The 25,008-nt window shown below is 43.4% G+C and overlaps 1 long non-coding RNA gene across 2 annotated transcripts; it reads right to left on the bottom strand.

Annotated features, from left to right (window-relative positions):
• Nucleotides 1-324: 324 nt before the first annotated feature.
• On the bottom strand, nucleotides 325-24,377 carry LOC309380242. 2 transcript variants are annotated; one of them, XR_014172758.1, is made up of 5 exons: nucleotides 24,098-24,377; nucleotides 13,640-13,813; nucleotides 12,024-12,194; nucleotides 4,876-5,199; nucleotides 325-1,104 (listed from the first exon to the last, which is right to left on the bottom strand). It is a non-coding gene; the product is annotated as an uncharacterized lncRNA (long non-coding RNA). The 2 variants fall into 2 exon arrangements; XR_014172759.1 differs by lacking the exons at nucleotides 325-1,104; nucleotides 4,876-5,199 and adding an exon at nucleotides 5,874-9,859.
• Between the last annotated feature and the right edge of the window lie 631 nt (nucleotides 24,378-25,008).

Below are 25,008 nucleotides of genomic sequence, written 5' to 3'. Positions count from 1 at the left end.
ACATAACTATTGACCTAACTTATGTAACATGCATTCATTTCAATGTAAAGGAAAGATCAAAACAATGTTTTAAAAGACATTAATTACTTCTCATCTATGGACTTAAAAACGACAACTCTGTGAATGAATACATTTGTTTGACTGATTTCTTTGTCTGACCATGGAAAAATGCGCAAACTGCAGCAATTTCTGCTTTCTGTTTTCGTTTGAATTCTCTGATATCCCTAGTGATAAGTGACTTCTCGCTGGCTCACTTAAACATTAATTCATTTGTTGATAATTCTTTTTTAATATTGTTTTTATTCATTTTCATGGTACAGAAGATAAATTTTGAGAAAACAATTGTTACAACAGTAAACAACAAGTAACTCGACCTGAGAAAATTACAGACTTTTATCATGCCATGTGTTAAAGATTCATTTGATAACTCTGAGAGATCATGCCGCATTTTCCCATTGGGAGAGGGGCGGATGGTGCCTTTCCATTGTGTTCCTAAGAAAGCACAGACAAGCAAAGCCCAGGGTGAACTTGTCTCTAGTCCTCCCTCCCTGTTGGTCTCCTCCTTTCAATGGATGAGTTCAAACTGGCCTACGGAGAGCTGACTGGACACATGAAAGGTCTTATATGAAAAGACACATGAAAGGCTTGAATTTTTCACTGGGGTGGTCAGCATCATCATTATTTGCCCTAGCTACATGTCAGCTGTAGTTTCATACGCCTTTCCCAGTTTAATGAACCAGGCAGGGAGGCAAACAAAACTACAAAGCCCATGCATCCCAGCAGGAAATGGTGCTCCTGAGCATGCTCAGAAGCATTCTGGCCATAAAACTGAAGCCTACAAGGACTCTCATGCCTTTACTTAACTATCTCTGCTCCTAGGTTCTTCTTCCCTTTTAATCCACCATCCCCATATCAGTAACTGACACCTTCATTCAGAATAAGTGCCTGACACCCCCAACCTTGGCAAGCGTGTAATGAAGAGCTATATAGGTAGGGAGAAAGGTTAAGAAACAAAACAATGAATGTTAATAGCTGCCAGCATGACATCAATAAAACAAGAGTTCAAGGGAATCCACGTTTCAAGGACGTCAGATTGGATGGTAACTGCAAAACAAGGACAGAGAACAGAATAGAGTTAGTATAATAGTTTGGACTCAAAAACATTGTTGTTAGGTTTGTGATTAAAAAATAAATAAACACAAATTGGTATTATTAACTACTGCTACTGCTCGCACGAACCCCATTGCCTCACATGGCTGTCGACCGAGCGAACACCGCGAAGCTCGCATTAAAATTTGACGACACTGAAATTCTAAACCATCCCTACATGTCACCACAGAAGAGAACAAAAGGCAACAGAGATCTGCATATAGTTGAAATGGAAATGCAATTCATCTCACCGAAGTGGGGAAGACTGTCACCAGGTGAGCTGTTTGCACCCTCAGTCTGCTGTTTAGGTGCTAACACTTGGTGATGGGCACTCTCCGAGCCCCTGTTCTCCCTTCTTACAGTTCTTTAAAGTTACTGCAATGCACTGTATATGAGGCTTCCCTTGCGCTTCATCTGGAAGCTACAGTTCTTGCAGAATGTTGCAGCACAGTTGCTGGCAGGAGTGAGGCCCTGCCAGCATAGAACACCTGTGGTCAGAGATCTGCACTGGCTGCTGATTTGCCACCAGGCCAAGTTCAAATTGTTACTATCAGTATATAAAGAACATAACAACTCGGGACCAGTTTACCTGCGAGATCGCCTTGCCCCATATATGCCCAGTCAGATGGGCAGGGTACAAATAATATAATGATTATTAGAATTATTATTCGACTGCCTTGATCCGCAGAACTGGCACTGTTGCAAGTGCCACAAAATCCCCTCTGTAATAAGTGTGGCGGAACCTACACTCAGACAGGTGACATCAGACAAGCGCCTCCAATTTACTCTTTTCGGCACATGCTAAAAACATTTTTGTTTGGACAAGCCTATGCAGAGATGTAGAATGTCGATGTATGTTTTAACCTGTTTTTAGTTTATTGTTGATTTTATCTTTGTAGTGCTTTATAGAGGTGGTTTTTTCCCCCACAGATAATTTTATTGCGTTAGTTTCTTTGAGGCTTCTTTTTAACAATCAAAAAGTGTAAAAGCTTTATGAAATAAATAAACAAAATAATAAAGAAAGTTAGACTGGGCCTGGCAGCCCTTTGAATAAAGGGCTGTCCTCTGTAAAGTGGGACACATGGCTGTCCTCCTGTAGACACCCCAGTTGCACATGGCCTGGTGTACATGTGCGTGAATGCTGAGACCAGGGCAAGTTATTCCCCACACCTCTTGAGAGGTGCCCAGAATCTTGCAGAGTTGTGCACTTATATTTGATCGTGCACCGATGTGCTCATTAGATGCATACTCCCCAATAATTATATTGCTAAACATATGCTCCTCTCATTGTATATGCATGAAACAATTACATACTTTCTCTCCCTCTCCCTCCCTCCCTCTCCCCACCTCTCTCTGAACTTACCCTTTATTTTCTGAATTCATTTTCTATGACGTAATCTATGGCTTTACATCAGCAGCTTGAAATGAACACGGCTAGTTTGAAGGTATTCTGAGCCTACTTCTTCTTCTTCTTTTCCATGTCCTGTGGTCAATTGATGCTTAACATGTCAAACAAACTTTGAAAGATAAGTGATGAAATGCAATCTGCTCAGAATAAGTCAGATGCCTTTGTTCATTTAAAGGAGTACAAGGTTTTTTCCCCAGAGATTTACTGTAGCCAAGAACAATCTGGGAGTATTTTTAGACCAGCACCAGATGTCCTCCAGCGAAGTCTCCTGTGATTCCAGGATTGCTCTCGCTCCTCTAGTTAACAACCTGCCAGGAAGATGGAACCAGCTCTCAAGAGCAGTGCTTCCCAGGTTTCTGAATTTAAACCAGACATGTGCTTCACTCTCAGCTGTGAAAAGTGTAAGAGTGGTCCTGGCATTCCAAGAAGATGCAGCAGTGGCCAGCAGGGCTGGTTGGGCTTTCGAGAGATCCCTGGAATATGGGCAGAACTGCTGCAGCTCAACAGCAGAGCATCAACTTTTCATGCAAAATGTTTTAGCATCTATTTCTGGCATCTCCAGTTAGGACTGGGAATTTCACTATCTGAAACCCTGAAGCAGGGTCGGATTTAGTTTTGATGAGGCCCTAAGTTACTGAAGGTAATGGGGCCCTTTATACGTCCAGCTGTCCTTTGACAACAACAAATTGTCACTGGTTTTTTTGTGTTGAATATATGCTGTATGGTAATGTCAGGGAACTGCCATCGGTTCAGGAGGGAGAGAGGAAAAGCCCAATGGATTATAGAGAGCCCCCAGGGATCATGGGGAGCAGCTCCTCTTCAAAGGAGGAGAGTAAACATGCATCCAGTGGAGAGGAGCTGCAGGAATCGGATGTGGCGAGGCAGTCCCAGGACTCCTTGCCCGGGAGAAGCGGGGAGGAAAGGGGTCCTCCGCTGCCCATGCCCTCTTTGCGCAGAAAGCATTCGCGCAGAGGGGAGGCACAGACTGGGCGTCAAGAAGCTGCTTTGCTGGGGAAAGTTTAAGAACCGCCCACTCACGGATTCTGCCAGCGATTGAGCCAGCCACGGGAGAGTGGGGCTCCGGACAGAAAAGGTTTATTTTGGCAGCAAAAGCAAGGCTTCACAGCCAGGCAGGGAGATATTTGTCTGCTTACTCTCGAGCAACTCCTTGGAAACATTACAGATAATTTATGGACCTAATAGGTATCTAAAGCCATCTGCACATAAAAAAATATGTTTTTATCAAAGTAATTGTTGAACTGAAATACAATTAAGCAGAAGTATATTAATAGTGAAATACAATTAAGAAGAAATATATTAATAGTGAAATAATTACCAGTGATATTTTAGGGAGCAGGCTAGCAGGCTGGGCCTATTGCTTACATCATAGGAGCCCACACAACACAAAATGCTGTATGTAGGTTTTATTTTATTTGTTTTTTATCTTATATTTTGAAAATGTACATCCAGTTTTTTCCCTTTAATTTTTTGGGGGGCCCTGAAGAGAGTGGGGCCCTAAGCTATAGCTTGTTTAGCTGATATGTAAATCCGGCACTGCCCTGAAGAGCCACTGAGCTGAATTCAGAAGTGGGAAAAGGGCAAAGTCAATATCTGTGGTGCAACAAGAAGAAAAATAAGTTCCTTTGGGTTATTTCAATTTAAGCATCGAATGCACGCGCGCGTGCACACACACACACAACAACAGGGCTCTGTCCCTGCTTACGCCACTTCCCAACCCCATGGCCATTCTCCCACATTGACCCTTTAGAGCTTCCCCTTACCACTCCGTCCAAGCACTAAGCACACTTTTCACCTTCCCAAACACGTTTCTGAAGCCACTTAGCTCTTTTATGCTGCAATTGTTTTAAACTACTCGTTCCCTTGCCATGGCCATTGCTGTTGTGCAACCTGCCTTCACCGTCTCCACTTTCACCCTGATTTCATGCAAATCCAGGTTTCTGATGGAGCACTACAAATCCTTTCAAAGGGGCTGTGCAGTGACAGCCTTACATTTTTATTATATAGGAAGATACACCCACGCATATACTCACCTCCCCACTTATATACTTGTATAATATTCATGGATACATGTGTGTGATACATGTGTGAGAGAGTTATCATTTGATGTAGCAAATGATGGGGCTTGATTCCTTGTTTCTGAACTGTTTGAACTCACAGTGATGGTGCAATGAGATATCTTATAATAGTTTTGCCTGCTGAATCTGTGGGAAAGAGCTGAGCCATAATATACCATTACACAGCTTTGATGTGTGGAATGTTAGACAAGTTTTGCATATCTGATTCAACATCAATGTCACCTTGATAAACGGCACTTCTGGTCTTCATCAAATAGATGTACTCAGGGGAAGTGTGTGTTTATTTTCAACAGCTTTATCAAGTACTCTTTGCTATGGTTGGGGGGGGGGAGCACATCAAGGTGTTATTTTGTTCAGCTCTGACCCCATGAATCACGTTTGCCTCCTGCCATCATCATTCCAGCTACCCATAATGGTTTCTGAACAAATATTTATTTCTGATTAAGAACACACCATTTCATATTTTCAAAATGACGCCTCATTTTCACACGCTCGGACATGCTTACAGTATCTGGGTTGTGCAGGAATCTTCACACAGTGTGGAATCTTCATACACAACACAAACAAACAAACAAACACATCACAGCACCATTCATGTATTTGAAAACCTGTTGCCACAAGTGAGTGTAAGGGAAACAGCGGAAGGAAAATGGAACAATTCCTACTTTTAAATGAAGTTGATGGTAGGCACCACCCACCCTCCCGCCATGTGTATAGCTTTGCCTGTGCAAAAGAGAATCCCCACAGGGAACCTAGAGATCTCTTTGTCCTTCGTCAGCATTTGTTTGGGTCCATACTGTGCTGGGTGCATTTCTACCCACTGAACTATTACATTAATCGTGAACTTTTCCACTACTCACATAGGAGTATCAGTGACCCACTGTCCTCCAGAAATACAAGGCCCTTTTGCAGCGTCCAAAGAAGCATCACACTCCTATCTGGGCTCCTGATGCACAAACTGGGCATTGCATGGTTGGACTGACTCGTGACAGGGCCTTCTTGGCATAGCTGTCAGCCTTCCTGCTGCTATCCCAGATTGTTAGATATCCCATAGACTGTCCCCGGGACAGGTGAGGCTGCTGATCCCTTATTTTCAAATCTGAAACTTGACAACTATGCTTCTTGGTGGGATTCCTCTTTTGTGAAATGCCCTTCCTGGTGAACTGCTTGCCCTTATTATTAACATTCAGGAGGAATTTGAAAACATCCCAGTGTTGGATGGCTGAAAGACACTGTTCCTGGCAACCTCAAAATTATCAGCTGTGTGGATATGAGACCATTTCAAAATGTTCCTAGATGTTGTTGTTGTTGTTGTTTTCAGTGAATTGTTCTTCCACTATGCCATTTACCATGCTGGACTCCTTTGGGAAGCAGAATAGGGTAGAAATTTAATAAACCTAAATTGAACAAATTACATGGAACTATTTATTTATGTATACCAAAGCAGCTTACATAAAATAAGCATAGTAACGCCATTCAAAAAATCCATCAACTACAATCAAAACCAGCAATAAAAATTTGACACTCAGCACAAGATCCTAAGGGGACCAGAGGCTGAAGCTGATCTACACATGGGCTGCAGAAGTTTGGGAAAACAGCTTTTGCTCATTTTGAACAGGACCTGAAACACCAGAGGCCTCGTTTCCAGAGAGGGAGCCATGCTAGTCTGTTGCAGCAAAAAACAGCAAAGAGTCTTCCTATCACTTGGAGATTGAACCAAGGCAAAGGGCTTTCAGCACATTTTATGTTGGCTTCTTTTCCTGAGTCATGCAGTGGCTTCACCCTTGAAGCACTAGCGATGAAGTCGACTTTGAATATGACCTTTTACTTGTACGATGGCAACTACAGTATTAACAAGCTGTAGCATTTATGTATATCAAGGCCAATACAATGCATTTCTCAACCCTTAAGCCCAAGAAAGAGTCTTCTTGCTTTCTGCTTCCACAACTCATTTGTTGCAGTGCATAAGTTACCAGTCCATTTTGCTTGCCTTCCCTCGCAAACTCCTCCGGACCCAGTGTCTGCTTAAAGTTTCTACTTTCAGCAAAACAGTGGTGAAACAGCCAGCCAGCCTCTAACTTCCACTCCTCCTATCTAAGAAGAGCCTGTTGCATCAGGCCAATGGCCCATTTAGGCCAGCAGCCTTTTCCCACAGTTGGAAACCACATGCCTGCAGGACACCCACCTGAGAAAAAGAGAACTATCCCTTCCCGTGGTTTCCAGCAACTGGTACTCAGAAGCATCTGACTGTGGAGGCAGAACATAGCCATCACAGTTAGTATTCGTTGATAGCCTTATCCTCCATGAAATTGTTCAACTTCCCTATGGACATTGCGTCCCATGCACACTGCTGTTCAAGATGAGTCTTGCAAGTCAGCTCTGAGTCTTCTCCTCGTGACATTTCCCCCCTTTAGAATATTGCACTGAACTCCAAGGCAAAATGACGAGCTCCTGCACTGTTTAAAAAACATGCAGACATAAGCCACTCAGGGCTGCCGCAGAGATCGCAAATAACCAGGCGGCTTTAGGAAGTAACAGCAATTTCTAGCACATTTGGGGTTGCCCATTTTGCCAGGACTTTCTGTGACACCCATGCAGAACTCTGCAGATGCGATCAGGGCTTTGTTGCCCAATTTCTGTGCAAGCAGCACTGTGGTTTTTTTCTAATCACCAGCTTCTCATCTCATCATTGGGAAATCTGGGAACTCCTCTACTGTATGAAAATGAAGCAGATAGAGAGTCTGAACAGGTCAAAGAGGCAAAATGTCAGCCAGGCTTAGATGATGTTGCACAAGCATTGGGTGTCTCAGTTTTCAGGTCACAAATATACAGTGGTACCTCGGGTTAAGTACCTAATTCGTTCCAGAGGTCCGTTCTTAACCTGAAACTGTTCTTAACCTGAAGCATCACTTTAGGTAATGGGGCCTCCTGCTGCTGCCGCGCTGCCGGAGCACGATTTCTGTTCTTATCCTGAAGCAAAGCTCTTAACCTGAAGCACTATTTCTGGGTTAGCGGAGTGTGTAACCTGAAGCGTATGTAACCAGAGGTACCACTGTACTTACAAATGTATATTTCCCTATCACCCCCTTTCTGGTCACTTTACAGCACAGTTTTGCTAACAGATGGTCAAACCGCTGTCTGATGGAAATACAGTGCTCATTTGGTAACCCCCCCCAAGCCATTTTACCTCCATATTTTCCTGACATATAATGTCTCAACATATAATAAATATGATTAATGAGAAATTAAAGGAAATCCCATGTATGATTTTTACCACTAAAGGATATACAAGGCTGACCCAAGACATTTTGCTGTCTGAGGCTCAGCACGAAAGCATCCGCACCCCAAGTCAAGGTCCATAGTATCCAAGGCCTGTCAAGTTACTTTAACATAGCCTTCATCACTTTGATGCTCCCAAATGTGTTGGACTACAACTCTCATCAGCCCTCTAACTGATGGGAATTGTAGTCCGAAACATCCAGAGGGGACCAGGGTGGTAAAGGCTGCTTTGGTACCCGATACATGTCACAAGAGCCCAAACAATAATGTATTAAGGTCAACATTTTGCTGCTCTTTCATGACACTAAGAATCCGCTGTCTCATTCTGCCTAACGGTAGGGCTTGGCTTGGCAATACGGAGCAAAACTTGCAAGAAAACTATGCATTCCTTTATGCCTCCACTTCCATCCCAATACATGCACCCTTGAGGTGTGTCTCTCTTTTATAGGTCCCAGCCAGTGTTTGAGGAATTGTGGGCCTTTAGGTGTGTGTCTTGCAAATTCTCATCCTGGGGCCCAAATCCAGCAACATGCTTGGGCACCAGGACCATTTGGACATCTCCAGAAAGCAAGGTTCAGCAAATGTCTGCCATCACAGAGCGAAAAAAGAAGAAAAGAAAACCCCTTGATGTGCCATAAGTTGCTGGCTAAAGGACCATAGTTAATGCTCAGCCCACTTCCTAAAGAGAGGAGGGAAATATTTATCTTTTGCCCCTTGTATTTTAGAGAGCAGCCTTTGAGAGAATTCCAAGGCGGCAGAGTTCTTAATTATTATTTTAAGAGTGCAGTATCTGTATCTCAAGAGGTCTCTGTTTCCGAGAATCATCAAAGTTCTTTGCTCTTATGTAAACACAAGAAGACTTTCTCCCATCGGCAAACATTTGGGACTTTCCTCATCGTAAGAGCTGCGAGAACATGGAGCAAAGTGCCTTGAGAGATGGTGGCCTCTCTTTTGCTAGAATTATTGCCACAGACACTGGGCAGCCATCTCTCAGAGATGCTGTAGTTGAACCCTGCAGGTCCTGCACTGAACATAGGGCTGAGCAAGAGGACCACCAAGGTTGCATCCAACCTTATGATTTTAAAAACTGGCATTCCAGAAGTGCACTCTACATTTCCACTTATTATAAACAGTGAAGCATTTGCATGGAGACATTGGCCCTGGAGCTCTTTCCCCATTCTGTCAACAGCAACGAATTGAGGGCAACTTCAGCTCCTGGGTCAAGTCTGCAGCAAAACTGGTTTGCATAGCAAAATAGATGCCTCACGTGAAGCTGTGCAGGTGCAGGGATGCTAATCCTCCGCCTTGCCACAGGGCTAGTCCTTCGGGTGCCTGGCTCCCCAGGTGAATGCAGCCACATGAAAAGGAGGAGAGGAACATTCCTCCCTCCCTCCCTCACCCAAGGCTAGGGCCGTTGTGCAGCTATTGGTTTCAGTGCAGCAGAACTTTCCCAGCTCTTAACTGAGCCTGGCATTAACCAAAAGGCCACACCTTTGCTGTGCAATGGTATGTAGGCTTTCGCCTCCTTCCTAGCAGTGACCTCCCTGTTCTCTTTTCTGGGAAGGTCCACTGGTGCTCTGCTGGTTAGCCATGTGCTAGAAGCAGCCTAGTTTCATAGGTTTATGGACATGCAGAGAACGTGTGTGTCCTCAGGGTGAAAGAATCTATTCCAAGGCACATTCTTTTTGTGTTTGCTATAAGCATGCTAAGGACTTGGCCCTGCCCGACTCTGACTTTTTAAATTTTATTTCTGGTTTATTCATTGCTCCATGCAAGTAGCTAATGCTTTATGAGCTGGGAAAGTCGCCTTCTGCACAATCAGCCGTGGGTGTCGGCGGCTCCAGAGATTGTCCATGGATGAGGGTTTCATCACCTGGGCACGTTGCAGGAGCAAAGGTGTTATGCCCAGCACCGAGTGCCCTAGAGGCTGAAAGAAGGCAAGAGACTGTCAGAATTTGCAAATGATCTAGCCTGGGTGAATTACTCAATGCAGTCTCCGTGGTTCACACCAGCTGGGAAAAAATGCAGGTGAACCAGAATTCATTGGGGCTTGCCTGCTGTCAAGTCACTCGGCCAAGAGGTAACAGCTAAGAGCTAGGGATGGAGAAGTCATTCGGTCTGCTTTTTGCAGTGAACTGAACCAATTTGATGGTCTCAAACCAGTGTGTGGATTGCTACGCAGTTCCTGATTAGATTACTCAGGGGTCAGCAGACTTTTTCAGCAGGGGGCTGGTCCACTGTCCCTCAGACCTTGTGGGGGGGCTGGACTATGTTTTGGGGAAAAAATTATGAAGGAATTCCAATACCCCACAAATAACCCAGAGATGCATTTTAAATAAAAGGACACATTCTACTCATGTAAACACATGCTGGTTCCCGGACCATCGATTGGGCTGGATCTGGTCCCCGGGCCTACCCTTGGATTACATGCTTCTCTGGATTTTGCAAGGCAGTTATGGTGCACAAGCAGCAAGCACATAAATATGGATTTTACAGTCCAAATGCGTATTTTATGGAAATGCATACAGGCATTGAACACCATTGAAAAAGCCTGAAAAACACCCCATTCCACCCCCTTTTGTGCACAAAATAGGGTTAGTCAGTCCTCTAGTGAAAATGCAAGAGGATGGGCTTAGGCTGACCTGGGCACATTGAGCACATTGCTCAAAGGTTATTTTAAAAAGCCACAACCAATGCTCAAATTATTGGTGTCGGTGTGACACCCTTTAAATTTTGTGCTGCCCACCTTAACTTTTAGAAGGATTCTGGGGGTGTTTTTATTTGTGTTTGTGATTTGGCTATCCCCACACCCCCAAGAGATTGCATGGCATGGACCAACTCCATAATGCAGAGGTGGGGAAACCAGATGTTGTTGGACTCCAACTCCCATCAGCCTTTGCTAATGTGGCCAATAGTGAGGGATGATGGGAGTTGTAGTCTAGCAACACCTCCATGTCCACAGTTTCCTTCCTTTATACATTAATGGGTGGTGGCACCTTTCCTTCTCCACCGGATTTCTTTGGGAGAACCCTTTCTATAGGGTGCCTCAATGCATTCTGTTGGAAGCCAATTGTTCAGAATGTCCAATTGTTTTCCTTGAAATGGGGTTCCATTGGGTATTCAGTGACTAATCTAAACAGCGTCCCCACCCCCCGGCAACACAGATAATAGTGCTTGTAGCTTTTATTCATTGAAATAAGTGGAAGCGTTCTAGTTTTCCCACGATGTAATTGTACAGATGTGCCTGCACAACAATGAAATGTACATATATATTCCAAGAGAAGCATGGGACCCCCTAGTTATTAGGCTCATGAGCCATTCACACAGACCCTACTGCTTCCTCTGTGCATTGTTCAGCAAGCAAATCACACAATAGTCACAAAACAGTTGTAGAGAAAGGAGGAAAATGTAATCTAAAAGCAGATTAGCAGTAAATAGCACCACCTAAGGTATCAGCAGATTCCCTGGCCCCATACTTTCCTACTGGGGTCGCCTGCCTACACTGATGCACAGATTATGATATGATTTTATCATTTTTAAAAAGCTCATGGATGCTGTTGAATGGGTCTTGCATGTTCTCTGCTGTATATCAGGGACAGCTATAGAAGGCTCTGGAGGAAGAAGTTCAACTCACCATACCAGATCCTAGCTTTGATTTGCAAAGTGCTAAGTTTTTATCATGATTACTCTGCAGTAGGAATCTTGCTTTGGGGATTTCCTTCATGTTTGTTTCTGGAAGTCTCATTAATTCAGTGTTTCATTCATCAAAATCTGCTTTTATTTCATGTTTTATCCATTGGTAATGATTTTGCTGTGATAGGTTTGGGTGTTTTCCACCATCCTTTTCCCCCACTTTCCCTCCCTCCCTCCCTCCCTTTTATTTTTAAAAAAATTCTACTGTCACTAATGGGAGGAGCTGACTTTTGCAGAAGATGCCATTTTGCTTCTCCCATAATTCTCCTGGATGTTGTGCATTCTGGGTAAAATAAAATAGAGATTGCAGCCCTCGGTGGGAGCCCCAGCTCTCCTGGAATGCCATGAAACAACAGAAAGCCCTGGGAAGAAATATTCAGATTGAATGGGACTCTCACTTAGGCTTTGGCAAATCTGCCAATTTCGGTTTCTCTCAGTTTCTCCATCTCATGTTCAGTTCTTTGCATTTCCAGATCAGTCTGCAATATATAGAGAGCTGGTGAGAACTTTGAAGGGTGGTTAGATAGATCCAGTTCCCACTGCTATTCACAGTTCACTGTTCCATTCATCTGAAAAACAAACGAGCATTCCCATTTTGAACAGGTTGCCATTCTTGTGGCAAGTTTGATAGCTTTGTGGAATCAGGTCACATGGTGGATTAGCTACAAAGCATAAAGCAGCCTTTCTCAACCTTAGGTTCCCAGATTTTGTTGGACTACCACTCCCATCATCCCTGACTGCTGCCCCTGCTGGCTGTGGATGCTGGGATTTGTAGCCCAACAACATCTGGGAACCCAAAGATGAGAAAGGCTGGTGTAAAGGATAGTCTCTAAACATGGGCACATGAGAAAGTGTGGGAGAGTTTATGGAGTCAGTTATGTAGTCAGAGTTATGCGGCACAACATGTAATTAATCACCAGGGTTACTTAAAAAAGACAGGCACCAAGGCTGATTGCAAAAGCTGGACTCCTTCAAATGAGTGTCTGGATGCCATGCTGTGTTGAAATGTGAAGTCTAAGCAGATAGAGCAATCTCTTGGTGAGTAAAATGGGTATATAGGGAAGTGTGCTTTTGAGCAGGGCTGGCCCACCCATGAAGCAAGGTGTACTGGCCTGGCCCAGATAAGGAAGCCTGATCGTTAACTCTTTATTGGCAAGAGAAACACAACAGCTTCTACAGTACTCTGGATACACATACAAACACACACATGCTTCTGGCCTCTAGGCAGTTGTCCATAGGTCTGGACTCTATGGAGCAGTTGTTGCAAGAGTGGGGCGCCTCTCCTCACCTGGCTTATATTCCCTTCTTTGATAGCTGGTGTGCTCGCAGCCTGAGACTTCTCCTGCATGGAAGTCACTGCTGCTCTTCATATGAGATACCTGGGCATGGATACTGCAGTTTACTAAACTGATTACAAGCTATGTAATGTCATTAGCACATTCCACAGTGTTGCAAGAATGTATAGATGCAAAGGCTATACCAGGAATTAGAAGGGATCTAATTTTATTATGATTAACAACTGCTACATTGCAAGCTGTGGCTAAATCCACCATTTATTACTGATTGGATTGATAAAAACATGGGGAATTTGGGTTGTGGGAAAGATTTCATCTGAAAGTAAAGGCACATGTAACCTGTTGCTTGTGAATATACTGATAGAAAAGTAGTCACCATTTATAATGTGTGTCGATTCAACAAGACCAATGCAGAAAGGCTCAGCTTCCATTTTTTATTTCAAAATACTGAAGGAGGGAAGGTGCAGCATGAAGAGAAAAACCAAAACAAAGAAATCATTTTGAAATTGGAATCTTTGCTTATCTCTGATTTTTCTCATTCTGTTTATATCTTGAAATGCACACTAGTTATTGTCTGTTTTGAGTGTCTGTGTGTGCATAAATACATACAGATCTAAAATAAAAATCCTGTCCAAATTGTTTTTATATGTACTGTATTGCTTTAGCCTTTTAACTGCACACCATCATGCCCCAAAAGTGAGTGCCACATGTTTACTTACCTCTGCACACATAAATCTGAAAGCGGGTGCGTACCATATAGGAGACATCCCCTGTGTGCAGTTATTGAAGGTGTTTCAGAGAGGGACTAGTACCTGCATGGTATCAATTCATATTATTTACATCATTTTCCAGCATAGGGACCTGGAGCTTTATGGAATGTGCAATGTAAAAAACTAAAATGAGAGAGAGGGTGATATCCAACATTAGCCATACTCTATGGACCTCCTTTGACTGTGACTAACATTGGATGTAACCCATAGAACAGTGAACACAGCCATTTTGAACATAAACATCAAGGCTTTTTAGAAACACTTTACTGAAAGTAAGTCCTTCTGCAGTCAACGAGACTTTACAATAGGCATACCTAGGGTTGCATTGTAAAGGGAGCTCTGGGCATTTGTTGAAAAATTCAGCCCCTTCAAAAGGGAATTTTCGTCTTGATACTTGAACACCACCAAAACTCATTACAGCAATGCTTCAAATGCTTAGCTTCCCAAGAAACAAGGAATGCAGATATTTTAATGCACTGGAAGCTTTAGCTCTTTGTGCCACTACCTTCCCATTCACATTCAGAAACATCTTCCTTATGGAGAACATTTCATTTTTGGGATTGTGCATGTCCATATAATTGTGCATTTCAACACACCACCATAATTATTACCATAGATTATAGGGAGGAACAAGTCTGAGGTCTGGCCAATTTTTAATAAGATGTATTAAATGCAACCTTGAATAGTTCACATACTGTTGCTGGTTCTGCCTTCGGTGCTTTGATTGTTAGCAAATGTTTAATTCTCACTTCATTTTCTTCCTTCATCTTCAGAGTTACAGCAGAAAGGGTAAACAACACACACTTTGCTGTCTCTGCACTCCTGGGACAAATTTTCACAGGTTGCAATTATGCTAAAATAAGCCAGGGGAAGGGTGACTACACTCTCAACTTGCACAAATCACCATAGACCTGGAGTCCAGAATTCCGCTGTTAAAAAAAGAAGAAGTCATGAATATTTGAGTCCATAGCAAGTCTTGAACTGGTGACCTAAAGGATGTCAGGCAAAGTTTAAGCATGTGCTCTGCCAACCAGCAATACCCTAAGGATGGAACTTCAGGGGACCATCTGATACCTTCCACCAATAGGCTAGAATGGGTCAGGTGACACTCTCTATCCTCTTTAAAGGCTCCCAAGTCAGACTTGCTCACTCGTCTATGTAGCTACTACATCTTCTCCTGCCTTCAGCCTTTGATTTTCCCTACCTCTGCTTTTGCCTCACCCGACCCTCGCTAGGAGCCAGGTTTTACATTAAACAATATTTCTCATACTTAGATCTCCAGCTTTTGTTGGACTACAACTCCCTGGTCCTGCTAGCTAGGGATAATGGGAGTTGTAGTCTAACAACAGAGGGAGACCCAAGTTTGAGAAACAATGCACTAAGGCATCAGCCAAAATAAACAAGCTAATCTTTTCCTACCAAATACATGTGTGCCTCTTTAACTTTTCTCATTCGTCAAGATCATTGTTTGGCTCCTGATCACATGCAGTAACCTATATGTCATAGCCTACAAGTAAAGCTGTGACTATTATGGCACTATGGCCAGAGGCTGTACTTGCTTAATTGAGATAGAAAACCAGCCATACCACCTCCTATTCTCAGGAAAACAGGGACTGTACCTGCTTCTGATGCTTGGATGCTAACCTGTTTAGCGATGGACAAGTTTGTCAGTTTCAATTTCTTCTGCTTTTCATTTTTCCAATCTTAAGTTCAGTTTTCTGATTTGTTGACAATTTATTTAACAAAAGTCAGTGCAACCATTTTATCTGCATTTTCATACAACTTTTCAGACACCTTTCCCTCCCTCCCTCCTTCCAAATTTGCCTAACATGCACATTTTTACAAGCAATTTTCCCCAATACAATGCATGACGTTTCTATATTATTTTCACTACTATATGCATTTTTTTTAGCACACCTTTCCCTTATATACATCTTTGTATACTCTTTTGGGTTGGTGAATTGCATCACAAAATTTGAAATAGTACAAATTTTGGAGGATAACTATGATTTGGTTTGTGTTCAGGAAGTACAAATTAGGTAAATCCATATTAAAATGCAAGCTGAGCAAATTTCTCCCCACCCTTGCCATCCCTAATCCTGTTGACCTCTTTTAACTTTATGGTTACTATTGCATACTATGTCTCAGCTAGTCCTATTCTCTGTGTAGCTTTTTCTCTGAAGCATTTTTCTCAAGGAAGTCTGTTCTTATCAGCTTGATATGTGATATGCTCTTGATCTAGGAGCTGCATGTTAAAATGACTGATGGAACAGAATCAACAGGGAAATGGCTTTGGAGCTTGTGCTGTCCACAGCTCACATTTCCCTGGGATCTTTTGTTCTTCCCAAGCTGGCATGCTTCCTTGCAGAGGGTTCCTCTTTGCAAGAATGCCAAAGACAGAACTGAATTAATGAATTTTGGTCCTTTCCAGCTCTGTGGTTGCTCTAATCAACCAGCCAGAGATGCTTTAAGCAACATCTGGACAGGTAAAAGCTAAAATTCATGGTCAAAGTGATATTTATAAGAGGAAAGGAATAAAGACTGGTTGTCAAATTTTGCTGGTGCTTTTAATCTTCACAAGATACATCTACTCTTAAAAAAGCTGGTCCACACAACTGAGGTCCTGGAGCCTGATAAACATACTGGGCATTCTGATGCTCAGGCATGTGGTGTGAGCATCAACATATAATTAGTTGCTATGCACCGATTCAAATTGATTTGACACAGAACAGGCCCAGTTAAACATTCATTGGCCCTCACCTAAGAAATATGAGCTGCATATCATGTGTGTAGCAATTTTCAAAGTGGTGAGACCAGTAAAATAGATTTCATGGGATTAGCTGGATCAAGATTACAAGTTTCAGCCTTGCAATAATTTTCATCTGCTGAATTATGCTCTGTTAATAGAATAGGACAGCAAAGGGAAGTCCCCAAACCCTTTCACGCCTTCTCTTTTCATTTATTCCTCTTTTTCCTTCTCTCATGTGACTCAAGGCCAAAGTAGATGTGATGTCATTGGCCCATCTGTGTCTGTCCATCCTAGAACTGGACCATAATCATGTGAGGGAGGGCAATAGGAACAAGCACACTAACTCTGCCCCCTTTTAGTCACCATCGCCATTGCCCTCCATGAGTTGGAGGCAGGGGGCCCAACTTGAATAAAATATTGGGGGGGGGGCAGGTAAGTCCCAGCCCACATAATCAATCACAAGGCGCACACACTATTTGAACGGTTATGCCCATCAACTTGGGAGCAGCAGCCTCCTCAAATATTTTATGGGGGGCTGAAGGGGCCTCAGCCCCTAGGAGTTGGCTGCTCATGGTTGGAGGGCAACTTTGTGAAGTAGGGAGCCTCCTGTGCTTCTGGTGGCTGTCTGCACGTCTGAGAACCCTGCAGAAGTTCATCATGCTTCATAGCAACAGGGAACATAACTCATCTCTACTGACCCCCCCACCAATGTGATTACTATGAACAGCCCCAGAGTGCCTGAAGGCAGCTAATGAATCGAGATATTCTTAAGGGACAGACTTCCAGAAATACATTCCAAAGATTTCTCGAAAGGTCGAGACAATTTAAACCTCTCTCTTCACACGGAACAAGAAAGATCTACCTCACTTCATTTGGGATTTGAAGCCACCTCGAGGTCCACGTGCTGTTTGACTGGAGATGTTAGTGTTAATAATTATCTGTGCTTGCTCAATGAATGCAATAAGTTATTCCTAGCCTTCTCTGCGTCAGCACAAAATAAAGCTCCTGGAGATGACATGTGGATGGTAATTTACTCTACATCTTCCCATGGCCTATTTTCATTGTGTATAATGCAATTCATATTTTTCTATAATTTTACTCTTCCCAGGCAGGAAATGCTTTTTCTAAAATAAAAACAACTACACCTAGCAACTTGTCTCTGAAGGTTTCTTTATTTCTGGAGTGGTCATGCTGCGGTTTTTCTCTATACAAGCTATATGTCTTATATAGCAGCAGCAGTGGCCATGGGGGTGGAGCAGAGCTGCGCTCCTGAAATTAGTGTCACTGAAGCCCTGCCCCATCTTAGTAAGCTGCAATGAATCCAGTGTCAGGAGGATACCTTGGCAACTCTGCCCCACCACAACAGCCACAACAGTGTATGAGAGAGAAGCTAAACATATGTGAAGACGAGAGGTGCCTTTGCTTCTTCACACAGAATCTTAGAATTACTTTGTCCAGTTGTGGGCACCACAATTTAAGAAGGATGTTGTCAAGTTGGGACGTGTGCAAAGGAGGGCACCCAAGATGATCAAGGGTCTGGAAACCAAGCCTTATTAAGGATGCTTGAAGGATCTGAGTATGTTTAGCTTGGAATAGAGGCGATTTGATAGCCATCTTCAAATATCTCAAAGGCTTTCACGTGGAAGATGGAGCAAGATGGTTTTCTCCTGCTCTTGTGTGTGTGTGTGTAGGACTCAAACCAATGGTTTCAAGTTATGGAGATTTTGACTAAACATCAGGAAAAACCTTCTGACTGTAAGAGCTGCATGACTGTGAAACGGATTCCCTCAGGAGGTTGTGGACTCTCATTTAGTTGAGATTCCTGCATTGCCCTGGGTTGGACTAGATACAGTATCTGCCCTGTTCACATATAAAATGTATGTGTGTGTAGGCTAAAACATAAATGAAAATGCAGGGCAGAGAAGATAAACATTGCCCCTTTCTCCAACTCATCTCAACCAACTCTATTATTTTTGGTCATTTGCTTTAGCCTGGTTCATTTCCGGTGTCAGATCTAGGCTGAAGAAAAGTACCTGCAACCACTGTGAATTAAAGCATTTATGTATTTATGATATTTGTATGTTGAAAATAGCTGTTGGAGTGATTGGTGCTCTTCCTGCCTGCCTGCTCCCTATACTTCCTATGGTCTTTCAGGTCTCTCTGACTGGCAATTCCTTTTTGCAGATCTTCTCTGCTGCCAATACAGCACCGTCGCCCCATTCAAGAACAGTAGTTAATTAATCATATGCCTTTTAATTGATTGACTGGATAATTAAGCAAGTAAATCCATGGATACAGTATTTGCATGTGAGAATAAGAAACCATATCCTAAAGAGGGAAAAGGAGCAAATTTTATTTGGGTGGAATCCAAAGAATTAGGGGAAGGGATATTGCACACAAAAAATTAAATTGCATGAAAAAAGTTCCAGGTTCAATACTTGTCACCTCCACGTAGGGCTGGGAATGTCTTCTATCCAAAACCCTGCAGAGAAACAGCCCATTACTGTAGATAATACTGGGCTAGAGGGACCAGTGACTTGACCCAGAATAAGACAGCTTCCTATCTGTCTTGGGCAGAAGCTTGTGGGGGGAGTGCAGTGGTGCATCACATACCTGTGATGTCATGCGCATGACACATGTCATGCATGTGCCATCAGGAAGAGGCGCATCATCAGGCCTTGCTTAGTGCTGCACAGATTCTATGACTGCAGCTCCTCCTCTCTCATGCTCAGGAGGACCTGGCCTTTGATGCTGCACTGCACTCGGCTTGGTGGTCCAGCCGCCTTGCCCCCTCAATATTGGGAGGGGGCTGAGCCCCCTGCTAAGGAATATTGAGGGGGCTGGTAACACCTCTGACCCCTAGAGCTGGTGCGCCTGCTTCCTATGCTATCCACTTGATGACTTTGTCATTAAGAAAGGGATTTTGATTGAGCGGAAACATCTTATAACAGAAGAGGCGGGAAGGGGCAATTTATAAATTAATGACCTCATCTCTAAGCGGTGTTACAAAAGATAAAATCAGTTGAAATTACGCATAAAATCAGAAACACTTATTTTAAATGCTTGCTTTTTTTAAATATATATTTTAAAATGAAGTCTTCACCCAAGGCCTGAAGTTCAACAGGGAAGGCGTCCTTCTGATTTCAGCTGGCAGGGAGTTCCATAGAATTGTAGTCATGTCTTTTCATTGTTTCTAGAAATCTAGAAAGGTTCCATTCATTTCTAGATCAATGTAGACAACATTTCTGAGAAAGTTATTAAAAGAACAACCCCCATATATCCTGAAAACAGACAACACTTTTCACAATTGATGTAAATGATCAGGAAAAGAAATGGGGAACCTTTTTGCTGCAGCCCCACTTTCTACACAGAAAGAGAGGCCTCCGTCAGATCACATAGCTACGACATACCTGTTGTGTAGGTATTATGATTACTGCGCCATTTTGTGATGAGGATATAACATTGCCAATGGCCCTTGAGCAAAGGCGGAGTTGCCAGTCAAAGGAAAATGAGTCTGTGAACATTTCTCTCTCTCAAACAAATTGAAGTTGATCCAAGAAGGTGTGTTGTGAGAAAGCTAAAGAGGAGGGAGGAATTCTTATGCCTCCGAGCCATGGCAGAGACATGACAGGGATGGGATGCAAAACGCAGTTTGAAATATTTAATAACATCCCTATTGACAAACAGGAAAAGCAGCTTCCTGCTTTGAAATAAAGGTCACAAGTTGTTCACACGGGAGATTAAACAGTAACACAAAAGGCCTGGATAAATTGCAAAAAAGTAAATAACAGAGTAATCTTCTACTGGAGGGTTGCAACAGAAGCATGGGGTGATTGTTGGGGTGTGCATTGGTTCTGTGTGCGAGACGAGGGGCGATATGGTGATGTTTTGGTGAGCATTCAAAGATGGAAGTGAGAATTCCAAGATGGAATGCTGCTGTCAACAAGGAATCTCAAGCCAAATCAGAGACCCTCTAAAATCTTGAATTGCCTGTGGACTCAGCCGAGCCCCAAATGCTGCATTTTGGGACCACCAACCAGATGTTTGTAGAAAGCCCATAAGCAGGACACAAGTACAACAGAACTCTCCGCACTAGAGATTTCCAGCAACTGGTATTCAGAAGCATATTGCCTCTGACGCTGGAGGTATTCTTTTAATTCTTGGCCTGACCTCTGACTTGCTCCCCAGTCCTGCGCTTTGGTTCATCCTCATGACCTCTGGACTTCTTGACTAAATCCCTGTAATAAATAACATAACTACTAAGAAATAAAGTGTGGTGGAGTGGTTAGAGTGTCAGACCAGGATCTGGGAGACCTGGATTCAAATCCCGCTCAACCATGAAGCTCACTGGGTGATCTTGGGCCAGTCACTTTCTTTCAGCCTAAACTATCTCACAGGGTAAGGATAATATGAAGATGGGAAGCACCACCTCTGCCATTTTGAATCCCTTGGAGGAAATGCGAGATTTAAATGCAATCTAAAATAAAATAAAGTAATTCCACAGCATGTCAATTCCACAGCATTAGGGATGAGGGAGAAACTTGATTCCGTTCACATTGGAAGGAGAATCTACTGAATTCTTGCACACAGTCATGTGTATATTAGAAGAAATGCACTGATTAATTTTCAAGATAATTTTTTTAACAATCACAAACTGATATGGAAATTTGGAGAACTCCGCGTAAGTATGGAAAAATGAGAAACCGAGAGAAACTGAAATTGACAGATGCTCCCATCCCTACTCAGTGTGCAATTCCACCCTACAAAGCTTAAGATGTTGCAAAATTTCCCAGAGCAGACGGAATGGAATGTCCCACTAATCAAACTTCTGGATTGGGTTGCCAACTGACCAGGAAAACAGGCATGGTCTGTTCCTGTGTCTTTAACAGCTTGTTCTACAGAAATAAGCTGGTGAAATCTTTCACGTTGTGGAGACAAGTGTTCTCACTTCTTAAAGGCACAAGAGCATTGTAAAACCACGGATGACCCTACTTCTCAAATCCAAGATGACTGCAGATTTCATGTTTGGGAGCAGCATGCTAGAAGGAGAGATCTAAGAATTTTTAGATCTGCAGCAGAAGATGTGACTTGACCTTGAACCCTTTAATTTAGGGCAAGTTCAGGCATATCTGATCTATGAACTCCAAGACAGGAGAACAAAAGTGGATGACAATTTAATAATCTGATCTGATAGCTGATTGATTATCATGGAGAAAGCCTTCACACTGCATGGAATAAATGCATTTGAATGGTTCAGTGGATGGGTGGTGAAATTTTCCTGGAGTAAAATTGACATGTGATGTGTGAATCTGCCAGATGTAAGTATGAAGTAACCAGCTTTTACTGGATTGTTTTTGTAACTTTCACAACTATTCCCAGAAGTCATTCTATCAAATATTTGCATTTCTCCTAATCTGTTTGGTAAATAATGTCTGAAAAGTAAATTGATTTTTAAAAGTATTATGTTTTCAGTTGTTGTTCTTTTAATGGATCAGTCAACATTTTATAATGTATTTTGTATTGACATTGTCTTTTGTTAATTATGTTTTTCAGTGCTGCTTGCTCAAGTGCAATTTTAAAAACCTGCATTTCCTCTTGTGCAAAATTTAAATGTATGTTTGAATATAAGCCAATCTCTAATAATTGCTAATGAAAGTGACATCTTCTTTGGTAACTACTGTTGAAAGAAACAGTAGCAAGATGCGAATTTATTTATTGAATGGTATATATTTCCATTTCAGATAGGACCCACAAGGTGGCTGTCAACCAAATACAGCAAGAGAAACTCTAACATATAAAAACAAAAACAAAAAACCCCACACCACCTTAAATAATGCCACAAACTAGTAGAATACTGTATTTAAATCAGCAAAAACAAACCTCCATCCATTTCACACTATTTCAATTAGTGCCCCTTTCAAATGCCCATGCAAACAGCACTGTTTTAACTTGCAGGCAGAAAGGCCATCAGTTTCACAGTCTGGGTGCCATCACTGAGAAGGCCCTGCATAGCGTACTTTACCTACCATACCTTAGATGGCAATGGGACAGTAAACACGGCCTCTCCTAGCAATCAAAGGGTATAGGCATGGTTATATGGAGGTGACAACCCTTTATATATCCATCTCTCAAACTGCTACGACCCATGAAGCCAAATTCAGGCTTCGATTTAGGGATGCATGAGAGGGGGTAGGTACCCTAGGTAGAGGGTAGGGGATCAGAAAACTGCACCCTGCTTTGATGGTGCAGCAGGAGAAACCACACTGCAAGGCACCTTGCCAGCCCTAAATCTGGTGCTTTGAAGCTCTGAGCATAGGGCTGGGAGACCTCTCATTTCTCCCTGTCCCGCCATTGACAGGGAGGGGAGGAACAAGGGTGGAGTTTGCAAATGATGGCAGCAAGCAGAGCTTCTCCAGTTTGCCTCCCTTGTTTGCAAAACATGGATTTGTTTCTCTCCTCGCCACAGCTTGATGGGATAGGAGGAAAAGCAAGCAGAGGCAGTCCTCACTTGCTGCTATAGCTGGCAAATGCCCAAACTAAGCAGCACCACTCTCTTTGGGAGCATGGAGGCTGTCTTAAAGTGCTTTTCAAAAGCTCTGCTTGAAGCAGCTTTTGCGAGTCTCTTCTCCCCTACCCTGCTGTTGCCCACCTGCAGGAGAAGCATGTGAGCTGCTTCAAACCATGCTCTCGAGCAGGATTTAACAGCTGCTCATCTGCTGATGAGCGGAGATTAAATCCTGCTGCATAGAAGATGAACCATTAGAGACGTATGCTTCCTATTCATTTACAGAAGAACAATCCTTGGTATTTATTCTATAGACACACAATTTATTAAATTTGTACACCACCCTTCATCTGAAAATCTCAGGGCGGTTCACAGCATACTGTGATTCCAACTAAATTTAGATCTGTATTGTGGCAGCTAGGTGCTCCTACCCCCAAAACCTGCTTCCCACCAGTTCCTCTGTCACTCTTGTTCTTCAAGAGCCATGAGTCTTCTGTTTTTCCTTGGGACTATGAGGGACTATTGGACGCAGGTGACGCTGTGGGTTAAACCACAGAGCCTAGGACTTGCTGATCAGAAGGTCAGCGGTTCGAATCCCTGCGACGGGGTGAGCTCCTGTTGCTCGGTACCCGCTCCTGCCCACCTATCAGTTCGAAAGCATGTCAAAGTGCAAGTAGATAAATAGGGAATGTAAACGGCATTTCCGTTCACTGCTCTGGTTCGCCAGAAGCGGCTTAGTCATGCTGGCCACATGACCTGGAAGCTGTACGCCGGCTCCCTCGGCCAATAAAACGAGATGAGCATTGCAACCCCAGAGTTGGTCACGACTGTACCTAATGGTCAGGGGTCCCTTTACCTTTACCTATGAGAGTCTACTTAGGAGGTCCATCCATGCCGTATACCAGGACATTGCATCACACCATAGTGTTGATCTCACAAGCACAGTTGGCCAGCAATGGGTGGTGGCCTTCCAGATGATTGACAACTCCACCATTGTTTTCTGTAGGCAGCTAAAACAGGAAGACTATCAACCCTGTGTTGGGCTGCCACATATGGCTGGTGGGCCGGATTGGGCTTGGCACAGACCTGAATAAGGAAGAACATACCCCAAATGTAACACATATGCAGCACTGGCTCACACCACATCGCCTACAAATTCCAGATGCTCTCTTCCAATGTGTGGTCTCCTGCAGCTCCTTTCGGGAAGCTTCAAAGCGAGAAGCCAGCTGAACCGCTTTGCTGTGGGTCAGTTTAAGCTTCTCCTTTGATGTCGTTCCCCTGCCCTTTTCTTTCTCTGTGCTAACGAGCGATAGGCTTTCATCAGCCAACTGTTTTGATTTTAATTATTTTGAAATCCGCAGCTGAGATTACACTGAGTAATGCAGCCCCATTATAATAAAAAGGGAAAGGGATGTTTACAGGAGTTTGTGCTGCTGGTGGTGCAGGGGAATCAAAACGCCTTCATCCAGGCTGAAAAGTTGGACACCCTGCCAATTCTGCCAGCAGCTTGCGCACTCAGAAAGGAAACCCTGCCCACTCGGGAGGATTGGCAGGGAGCCCAAAGGCATGGCTTTTGTTTGTGGGGAGGAAGGCTGACCTGCACAGAGTGGCTATAAGCACACGGCCGTTTTGTTTTGTGCTGGTTCAGGATCCAAACAAAGCAAAGCAGAAATGGGCACAGGCATCGTGTGACATTTGCCCCGCTGTATCCTATGGAATTTGGACCCACGCCTTTAATGGGCATCAGTAGAAGAGAATGTTTTCCAGAGTGCGATCTTTTGCGTGGAAGATTCCACTTCCTCTTTTGAAATGAACTCAGTGGCGTAGCGTGGGGGGTGCAGGGGGGCTGGCCGCACCGGGTGCAACATCTGGGGGTTAGGGTTAGGGGGTGCAAATCCACGGGTTAGGGGGCGCAAATCCACGGGTTAGGGGGTGCAAATTACTTGCCTTGCCCCGGGTGCTGACAACCCACGCTACGCCACTGAATGAACTGCTGTAAGAGCTTCCTGTGGGCAGACAAGCCATTAAATGTACAGTTGTAAGAGCTTCATACATGCAGAGTAT

The sequence above is a fragment of the Podarcis melisellensis genome, assembly GCF_964234715.1.
Source record: "Podarcis melisellensis genome assembly, chromosome: 11".
NCBI classification, from domain to species: domain Eukaryota; kingdom Metazoa; phylum Chordata; class Lepidosauria; order Squamata; family Lacertidae; genus Podarcis; species Podarcis melisellensis.
This window is presented reverse-complemented; position numbering and strand designations above follow the sequence as displayed.